Source organism: Castanea sativa, chromosome 3 (genome assembly GCF_040712315.1).
Source record: "Castanea sativa cultivar Marrone di Chiusa Pesio chromosome 3, ASM4071231v1".
In the NCBI taxonomy this organism is placed as follows: Eukaryota; Viridiplantae; Streptophyta; class Magnoliopsida; order Fagales; family Fagaceae; genus Castanea; species Castanea sativa.
In genome coordinates this window covers 32,553,320-32,563,252 of record NC_134015.1, presented here as the reverse complement: position 1 = coordinate 32,563,252, position 9,933 = coordinate 32,553,320, and the positions used below count along the sequence as shown (strand labels likewise).

The 9,933-nt window shown below is 29.8% G+C and overlaps 1 long non-coding RNA gene across 1 annotated transcript; it reads left to right on the top strand.

Moving 5' to 3' along the window:
* Positions 1 to 2,859: 2,859 nt before the first annotated feature.
* On the top strand, positions 2,860 to 9,122 carry LOC142626764 (uncharacterized). The gene is made up of 4 exons (XR_012842657.1): positions 2,860 to 3,001; positions 3,119 to 3,332; positions 7,801 to 7,866; positions 9,058 to 9,122. It is a non-coding gene; the product is annotated as an uncharacterized LOC142626764 (long non-coding RNA).
* The last annotated feature ends 811 nt before the right edge of the window (positions 9,123 to 9,933 follow it).

The window sequence follows — 9,933 nt, the reverse complement described above, 5'->3', positions numbered from 1 at the left end:
TGGCTTGCTCATACTATCGTAATTCTGTTGGAGTTTGGGTAGTAGATGTATCAGTGCTCTCTAACCAGGTTGAATTTGTTATATATATATATATATATATATATATATAGATTATTTACGAGTTTGCTATGAGAAGGTTTTGGTGTTCTATTTTAGGGTGTTGGCATTAATAGTATTGTGGTAGTCCTACACTCTTTAGTGTTCGTTATTTTTAGTTATTGTTCATACCACATGTTCAGTGAAATTTCTTTTAGAAACATTTAGGAATTTAGCATGCTGTTATGACTAATGGCTATTAGAAAATTTTGATAAAATCACGTTTGTATGCACCAATTTCTTTTGGCTTTTCTTCATTGATAAAGTGGGCTACATCTTCCATTACATCTACGTCTTGCTATTTTCTCAGGAACAAATATTTGCTAAATGAGCTTCTATTTGTTTCAAAGGAAACTTATTTATTTTTAGCAAAAACAATTGTTAAACAACTTGCTCTGTTGGGTTAAATTGCTGTAATTGGCTGCATATATTCATAAGAGATGCTTAATCCAAGGTCTTTTCACCCCTGAGGGGCTAAGCAGTTAGTACCCTGTTACTATGGTTGACAAAAGAACCGTAGTGACTAACCATCTTTAATCTTGTTGTTTACAATATCACAAATTCACAAAGTTAATATTTCATGAAGGTCATTAAAATAGATATTAGCTGGTGTTGTCTCATCATATACATATAATAAATGCAAAAAAGCTACATTTGTTGGGTTTTCTTTGGTTTTAAATGCAACTGAGCAATTTTAACAAGTAGCTATGGATAAAGAGGTTGAACATGACCTAGGTGCTCTAGGAGGGTACCTATTTTTTTTTTTCCTATATTCCTAAAAGGATTTAAATTCTAGACATCTAAAGTTTTTGATGGCATGATTTGTTTCCAATCTAAATTACAAACCAAAAGGATTCTGATTTTGTTGGCAAAGTTCTGCCTCCTTTGCCTTCCTTTTTGCAAAAAAAATTTCTTGAGAACAATATACTCTTATGAAGCTGAAGCTCTAGTTATTTCCAATTGATGATGGTACTCACAAAATGGTGAGATTAAAAAAACACTTCTACTTTTTGATAAATGAGATTTAAAGTTTAAAAAAAAAAACCTTAAAGAGTAGCATATATTTTATTGTGTATAATGCTTTGATAAGCATTTTCTTTCATTCTTTTTATTTTCTTTTAGGGTTTGGGAAGAGTTGAAGACTTGCATTTTTTTTCCGGCTAAATTGAAGTAACTGCCTATTTGTAGTCAGAAATTTTTTACTGAGGTGTTGGTCTTTCTTTCCTCAAGCAAGTTAGGTTGCTTATATTTTGTACAAATGTGACTTTTGCTTGAAACCAGTGATTGACAATTTTCATTCTTAAAAATTTTAACATGCAGGGGATGGGATATGGAAGGAGGATGCTTGGGTCAAGACCATCAGGTGGAATACTCTCATGGAATTGAGCAATCGTTGTAACTCTTGCACGTACTTTTGGCTTGCAAGAAGGAATGGGAGGACCTACATTTTTTTATAGCAGTGGTTTATCCTAAGAGTTTAGTTCGATTTGCATTCTGCTTGCACCCCATTAAGTTGAAATGTTCCCTCAAACATCACTATGTTAGCTTTCAGAAAAAGATAGACCTAGCATTATTAGTTACTATTGCTATAAATTTTTTTTTTCAATGGCCTATTGAAGTAATCGTAGAAATTGTTAACAGATGAATAAGAGCATTCAAAGTGTGCAACAATTTGATATACAAAATCTGATGTTTAGTAAGCATTTGGTTCCAAGAATACTGAAGCCAAGAGTGTGAAGTAGTTGCATGTTTTTTGGGGCTATTTGCTTTTCTGGCTAAATGTCAATTAGGCAAGAGGTTTTTATGGCATGTTACGCTTCTAAGTACGCATCTAAAGAGGTGTTTGGTATAGTAGCAATATGAAGTTAAGACAACTAATAATGAAATTGAAAATTGGGAAATGGTTTGTTGCGCACTTTAGGTGGAAGTTGAATCTAGATTGGCTCTTCAGTGAAAAGTTCATGTAGAATAATTGTTCAAATTATTATTTTTTTTTGTGTTGAAAAATTTGATGCAAACTTTGACCGGTGTAAAATGTCATTTTGGTCAATTTTGTAAAATGTTAATTTCCATTGAAACAAAGGTATGCAAATATTAACCATAAACACATCCAATTAAGGAAAACTCCACCCCTCTAATACAACCTTAACTAAAAGATAAATGCTATAATAACTAATAGTTGAAACGTTTGACTTTTTGTTGATTGCGCCTTAAATCTATATCTATATAATCTATATAATAACTAATAGCCGAAATATTTGACTTTTTGTTGACCACTCATTGCGCCACATGGCTACATAAATTAATGCGACGTATACATTTAAAAACATTGAACAGTTGTGACTTTTTATTTTTCAATAGACACATTTTCAGTTAATAAGCACATTTTCATTCAATATGCACCTTTTGACGTTTTGTTAACCGCTCTTTATTGCACCACATGGCTACATAAATAAATCTATATCTATATAATCTATATCTATATAATAATTAATAGCCGAAACATCTGACTTTTTGTTGACCGCGCCTCATTGCGCCACATGGCTGCATAAATTACTGACACGTTATATTAAAAAACACCGAAACATTATGTCTCTTCGTTTGGCCAAATGTACGACACGTTTCCTTTTAAAAACACTGAACAAAACAATTGTATCTTTCGGTTTTGCCTATTAGGTTTCACTATCTCCTAACCGGTTGGGATAAGTTATATATTAGAACCAAAAAAAAAAAAAAACTGCCGGAGAGATATAAACGTACATATATCAATCAAGATTAGAGAGCATCCATAAGACATAGAGAGAAATTTGATAAGATGCAGAGACAATTGGAGAGAGAGATCTAAGGAAGCCATCTTCACTATCAGACCGGTCTCCCTCCATCTTCCGGTTCGACACAGTTGTCGGTAAATTTTTTTTTCTTAATTTTTTTTTATCTGAATTAGTTTTGGTTTAGGCTTAGGTTTGGGCATGTGATTTTTACACCTCATTGTAATTTCTTTTATTCTTTCATTGGATTGCAGAATTGCCGCACAATACATAATATAAGCACGTTTAGGGCTCATTACTCAATCTCACCGACTATTGTTTGACAAATCCTCTTCTTTCTCCTCAGTCTCATTAAATGCAGAACTCCCTCTGGCCTTTCACTAATTCGCTTTGTGGTTGATTCAAGCCTTTGCACAGCCAAATTATTGTCCAACCTCCTGCCAGTGTCAGACCCCCGAATGTCTTCAGGTTTTTTTAAAAATAAAATTTGGGCGTTTAATAATATTTAGTTTTGCGTATTTTGGTTGGCTGGTTTTGATTTACCTAATTAGGTTAGATTCGGTTTTAACTAAGGTTTTGATTTAGTCTCACACTTTATTTGGTTGGCCTTACCAAGTTTGCCTTTGTCTCTCTTCTTCTAATTTTTAGAGACCCTATTCTGTTTTTTTTTTTTTTTACAAGATATATTTTTGATGGTGGAATGTTTGAAATGAATAACAGAAACCAGTAGGCTGTAATTGTTCTTCATTGCATGAGAAGAGAAAAGAGGCAACCCCATTACCCAAAGTGTTCGGCAAAGTGCTAAGATATAATCTATAATCAATTCTATTTTTTTTTTTTTGGTTATGTGATAACAAAATTATGATTTTGATTATCAAATATAAAAGTTGAATGCTTCTATTAACTGTATATTATGGCTTAGATAGATTTTATTTGATATGCATTATTTGTTTAAAGGGTAGTGTTTGTAGTTTGTGGGGGGAAAAATAGAGAGATATTATTACTAGAAAAAAAGGTCCCTGTTTCCCCATAACTTATAACATTCTACCGCCATAGTGGTGGCTATCACAATTAGATTGCAAAACTAATTTATTACCAGTGCCGGGTATGAGTAGATGGAATCCACCACATGCTATATGATTTAAAGTATACTGGGCTGTTCATTTTTTGAAAAATACTGAAGTTGTTGGTTTAGGAATTGTTATAAAGGGTAGCTTTGTGCAAATAATTGCAGGTCCTTTTAAAACAATTAGGGCTATTAGTTGTGTCCTGATTTGATCTTAATGTTGGCATTTTTTATGTTATTTTTTGAAACAGAGTTTAGCAAGTGATCTTTGCTATGCAATCTTCTAACTCCAAATTTCATAGCTACAAACTTTTAGTTGCCGCTATTTTAATATTTTCTACTCTGTTGCTAGGATTTCATTAGTGGAAATTAAATTTCATTCCAGCCAATCTAAATAGGGTTGTTGTAATGTTAGCTAATTATGCAAGGTGAGGCTATCTTCATTCTCATAATAATAATGATTTTTTTGTTTGTTACTGAAAAATTGTATGAATCAAATTATGAATAATTGTGGGTTTTTATTTAGTATGTTTGGGATTCAAGCATCTTTATATAGCTGTTTTATTAATTGGCTACTATTAGTTTCACTATATATATATATGTGTGTGTGTGTGTGTGAGTGTGTGTGTGTGTGTTAAACTGTTAATGATGGCTGGTACAATGACAAAACAATCACATAATGGACTATGCAAATGGACAAAAATCTATATAGTTGAGGGTATCATGGTGACATTGCTTCTTTGTTTGCTATTGTAACATTGTCATTTTGTAGAACTTTTAAAAGTCAACATGAATGATTATAGTTACATTCTGAATCAATAGTTCTGAATTTGTTGATGAAAGTTTTATTTGAGTACTTTCAATTTGTCAATGGAATGTTTTTTAAGTAAAAAAAAAAAAAAAAAAAATTAATGCAGTATAGTTTATTATCCTAAAATGATGCCACTCAATTTTATTTGGTAGTTTATACTTTAGAGCTCATTCATGATAATGTCTTTCTAATCATGACTGAGGTTATGCATTTACAAGTTTCCAATTATTTGAAGTATATAGTAGTTTCATTCTCAACGGTTCTTGATGCATTATATTAAACTGGACCTGTTTGTGTTTTGAAATTAGCTTGAACTCTTATTAAAAACATGGTTTTGTATCTACTCTATGTGAAACACCGTAAAGAAATAAACTTTGACCTTTTAGTTTTAAATTATTAATTTAAAAAAAAAAGTTTTTTATTCACTTTGATTTCTCTATAGTCAAACTAAGAAGGTTGAAGGAATTTTTTTCCTTATAAAAAAAGGAAAAAGGCTTACGGATTTTATGAGATGTATACATGTTGACTGTGATTTTTATGTTGTAGAATGATGAAAAGAACTGAGAAGGAAAAATGACTTTATTTAGGAGACACTTGAAATAGGAAAGAAGCCTAAAGGTTGCTTCTAATGTTGCTACACTTGAATGATTCAATAGTCATGTAGACATGTGCTTATGCATTATATGTGATGTTTTGTTTGGCAAAATTACATTTTTGAGCTTCTTCAATAAATGATTTTATTTTTTTGGAGTTATGTGTACATATGTAATTGTTATTTATCTTAATTCTTACCTATAAAAAACATATCATCTATCTTGATACTAGAATATCTAGATGAAGGATTTCACTTGATTTATTGAGACCAAATTCGAACATGCAATTGATTCTACCACCAATAAAAAGCTGGACAGTTTGTAACATGCAATTGATTCTTTTACCCAATTTTGTAGTCTAACTTGCAAATGATTCTAATTGTAAAGCTGGACAGTTTGTAACTTGCTTTAGATCCAACGATTTTATGTATGATACAATACAAAATATATATATATATATATATATATATATATATATATATATATATATATATATATATTGGAGTTGATCTCATTTTTAGCAACTTTTCCGTGCATTGCACAGATTAGCGACTAGTAATAATTAATAGCTGAAACGTTTGACTTTTTGTTGACCACTCCTCATTACGCCACATGTCTACATAAATTTCTTCCACATTTACATTTAAAAACGCTGAAAAATTGCACCTTTTCGCTGGGCTTATTAAAGGAACTGTTTTTTTTTCTTGGTACTTCGTTTCAGTATTAGTTTTTTGCAATTTTTGGTACACGACTTTTACCGTGGTCAGACCGATCTTTCTCAAAAAGCACTGCCGGCAAAGTTTTTTACTCTGTTTTTAAACTCTTCCCATCGTTTCCCCAACATTCTCTCGCAAAGTTTTTGACTCTATTTTTAAACTCTTCCCATTGTTTCCCCCAACATTCTCTCTCTATTTCTAATATGTTCTTTTCTTCCCTCCCTCTATACTTTAGATCCCTTCTCTCATTCTATGATTTATTAATCAAACTATACTCATCTTTAACCCTAACCAATAAATATAATGAATGGCCAAAATTGTATTTATTTTGTGACAATTGGAAAAAATTTTGCGCGTGTTTTAAATCATTTGAATCAATCGCTGGTGCTTGCGTCTGATTCTGTGAGAGGATTTGTGAATTATGCATGGTATTATGATTTCGGTTTGGCTCTTGTGTATGATATCCGTTTGCGACGATGATTTGCTTTGGAAATTTGCACTGCTTCGAAGATTTCCTTGGTTAGTAACCATTAAGAACTTTTAGAACTAATTGGTTTTTTTTGTGATTGTTATGAATATACAGGCAGATTGTCTTTTGATTATTGTATATTATATTTGTTTTAACATGTTCAGGAATAGATGAGTTTCTTGGCCATGGTTATATTATATTTTATCTATACTATTATTTAAAGGGCTGCACCTATTTGGATTCCACATTTTAAATGCCTAAAATATCCTCATCATATCCATTTATAAGTTTTCAACTAACGAGGATAAATATGTAAATTAAAACTCCTACACTTTCAAACCCACAAACTCACGTACGCTTTACAGTTTCTATCTCACTTTCTATCTCTCATTCTTCTTCAGATTGAAGACATTTAGTTTAACTCTACATCCTCCTTTCTTTTTCTTCAAATTAAAGACATTTATTGTCAGAGACTCCAACAAATTTACAGGTTTTATCTTTTACAAGTTCTCTTTGTTTCTTTTCTTTGGTTTATGATTAACTTCCTCACTTCTTCTTTTTTTCCTTCTACGTTTTTTTTTCCTTTGTAAGATTTTTTTTTACAAAAAAAGAAGTGAAAGAGAAATAGATGTCCGGTTTAAGATGGATATATTAAAAATCTTTTACAACTTCTCTTTGTTTCTTTTCTTTGGGTTATGATTAACTTCCTCACTTCTTCTTTTTTTCCTTCTACGTTTTTTTTTCCTTTGTAAGATTTTTTTTTTTACAAAAAAAGAAGTGAAAGAGAAATAGATGTCAGGTTTAAGATGGATATATTAAAAAGCCACTTTTTAATACGTAATTAAATTGCCCTGTAGCCATCCTTCTTGAAAAAGTGGCTTTTTGGTATATCTGTTTAGGATATATAAATTTGGTGCTGTGTAGGAGGGAATTTATATCCTTTTTTCACATAAGGTTAATTAGTGAAAGGGCACTTAAGTAAGCAAGTGCCAGGTTTCTCACTTTTTTTTTTTTTTTTACCTTCATTGTATATGTTTTTGGCATTAAAGTTTTTAGTTTTTTTTTTTTACCATCATTGTTATTTAGTTATTTATTTAAATAGTTGATGATATGGTGATTAGATTTTAAAGAGTTCATGATTGACTTTCTTTGAGCTCTACTTTTTTTTTTTTATATGTATCACGTTAACTCTTTTTTTTTTTAAATATAATTTTGAAATGAATGGTTCCTTCATATACTCTACCACTATACTTCTTAATGAATTTTCATTTTATGTTGTAGGTACTATGATCTAAAGACAGGGCTGTCTTATGCTACAAAAGATGCATTCAACCAACAAATTTTCAGGTTTGTATTTTTTTTCCTTCTTCGTTGTTTTTTAATTTTCAGCTTCCCCAACAAGTGTTTGTATTTTTTTATGCTACAGGGCTGTCTTCTATTTCCTCACTTTTTTTTTTCCTTCTTCGTATTTTTTTTTTCTTTTTAAGAAATTTTTTTTTACCATCATTGTATATGTTTTTGGCGTTAAATTTTTTTTATTTAATTATTTATTTAAATAGTTGATGATGTGGTGATTAGATTTTAAAGAGTCCATGATAGAGTTAAATTCTAATAAATCTTTATCTTCTATTTCCTCACTTTTTTTTTTCCTTCTTTGTATTTTTTTTCTTTTTAAGAATTTTTTTTTTACCATCATTGTATATCTACCCATGTTCCTATTGAAAAAAAAAAGTTCTATAAAAAAAAAAAAAAGAAACCCCCCAGTACACCAAAACACTCTCATCAACCAAAAAAAAAACTCCCCACGTTCAAATGACACTTTATCAATTATCTGCCCACTTAACTTCTCACAAGTCACAAATACAAACACTTCCCCGGACCCCAATAGTAAAAAAAAAAACATCTTCCCTGCAAAACCTTCAGAAATTCAAGTAAAAAAAAAAAAAAAAAACCTAATAAAAAAAAAACACACACTATCTAATATCTACCCACGTTTTTATTGAAAAAAAAATTCTATAAAAAAATAAAAATAAAAACACCCCCAGTCCACCAAAACACTCCCCACGTTCATAAAAATTAAAAAAAAAAAAAAACTCCCCCGGTTGAAATAACAATCTCTACCCACTACCAAAAAAAAAATAGAAGAAGTTATCATTATTTTTTTTAATAAAATCAAAATATAATTCATTAAATATTCGTTTTTTATTTGGTAACTTTGGTTAATGAATGCATTTATTAAATATTCGCTTAAAAAAAATGGAATAAAGATGACAACTTTAAACACTGGGTTCCTCTGAGCATATTAAATATTTGAGAAAAAAAAAATCTAGATTTGTAGAGTATGGGTTTAAAACCTATCATGAACTAGATTCTAAATTTTTTTACCATCATTGTTATTTAGTTATTTATTTAAATAGTTGATGATGCGATGATTAGATTTTAAAGAGTCCATGATAGAGTTAAATTCTAACTTTGGTTTGTTGATTATTATTTTTTTTAAAATACTTGGTTTAACCCTAATTCTTTTATCTCTCTTAGGTTCACGTACGCACAAATTTTTTGGATTGCATTGAGGAGTCATTGGAATGGAGTATTAGATAAGTTCGGGTGAGAGACTTTACAAGAATTATTATATGTATTAAACCTCACATAAAGTGGTTGTTATCTAAGAAATTGTTGTAAAAAAATTTCTTTTGTAATAGAAACTATATTTATCATTTGTATAATTCTATGTCAATTTCAAACTCATTGGATACTCAGCTATTGTAAAAATTAGTAGAACAAAAGAAAACAAGGAGATAAAAGTTTGAATTTGACCGAAGAAATTAATCCTGACCTCTAGGAAGTAGGAACTGTGAAGATTTTTTGAAATAAACTTCAACTGTTTAAGTAGTAACTTCTCAAGTAACATTAAAGACCTAAAATAAAGGAACCACATCTCCTAAACTTATGCCAACAGTAGGAAACCACTAACACTAAAAATAGTATAATACGGTTCAAATACAACTCAAACAATAAAACTATCTACTCCTACTAATCCATATCTAAGAAATTGTTGAAAAGAAATTCTTTTGTAATAGAAACTATATTTATCATTTGTATAATTCTATGTCAAATTCAATTTAAATTTTTTCCATAAGTATTAATTTACTACTTCATAAAAAAAATGTTACGTACATTTTTCTTAGTTTTAAAGGTTGTTGATGTTGTTGATATATTTGAAATTTAAACTATTTTTAACTTTTGTTATGGATTTGTAGTAAGTGGCTAACTTTTAGGACTAAAAAACTAAATTTTTGGATTAAACAAAAATTGAAAAATGTTATTAATATTTTTTAAAAAGAACAACAACACCAAAAGAAATGTGTATCTCCTGCCATAAAATTTGAAATTGAAGTTTTTATTTACTTATGT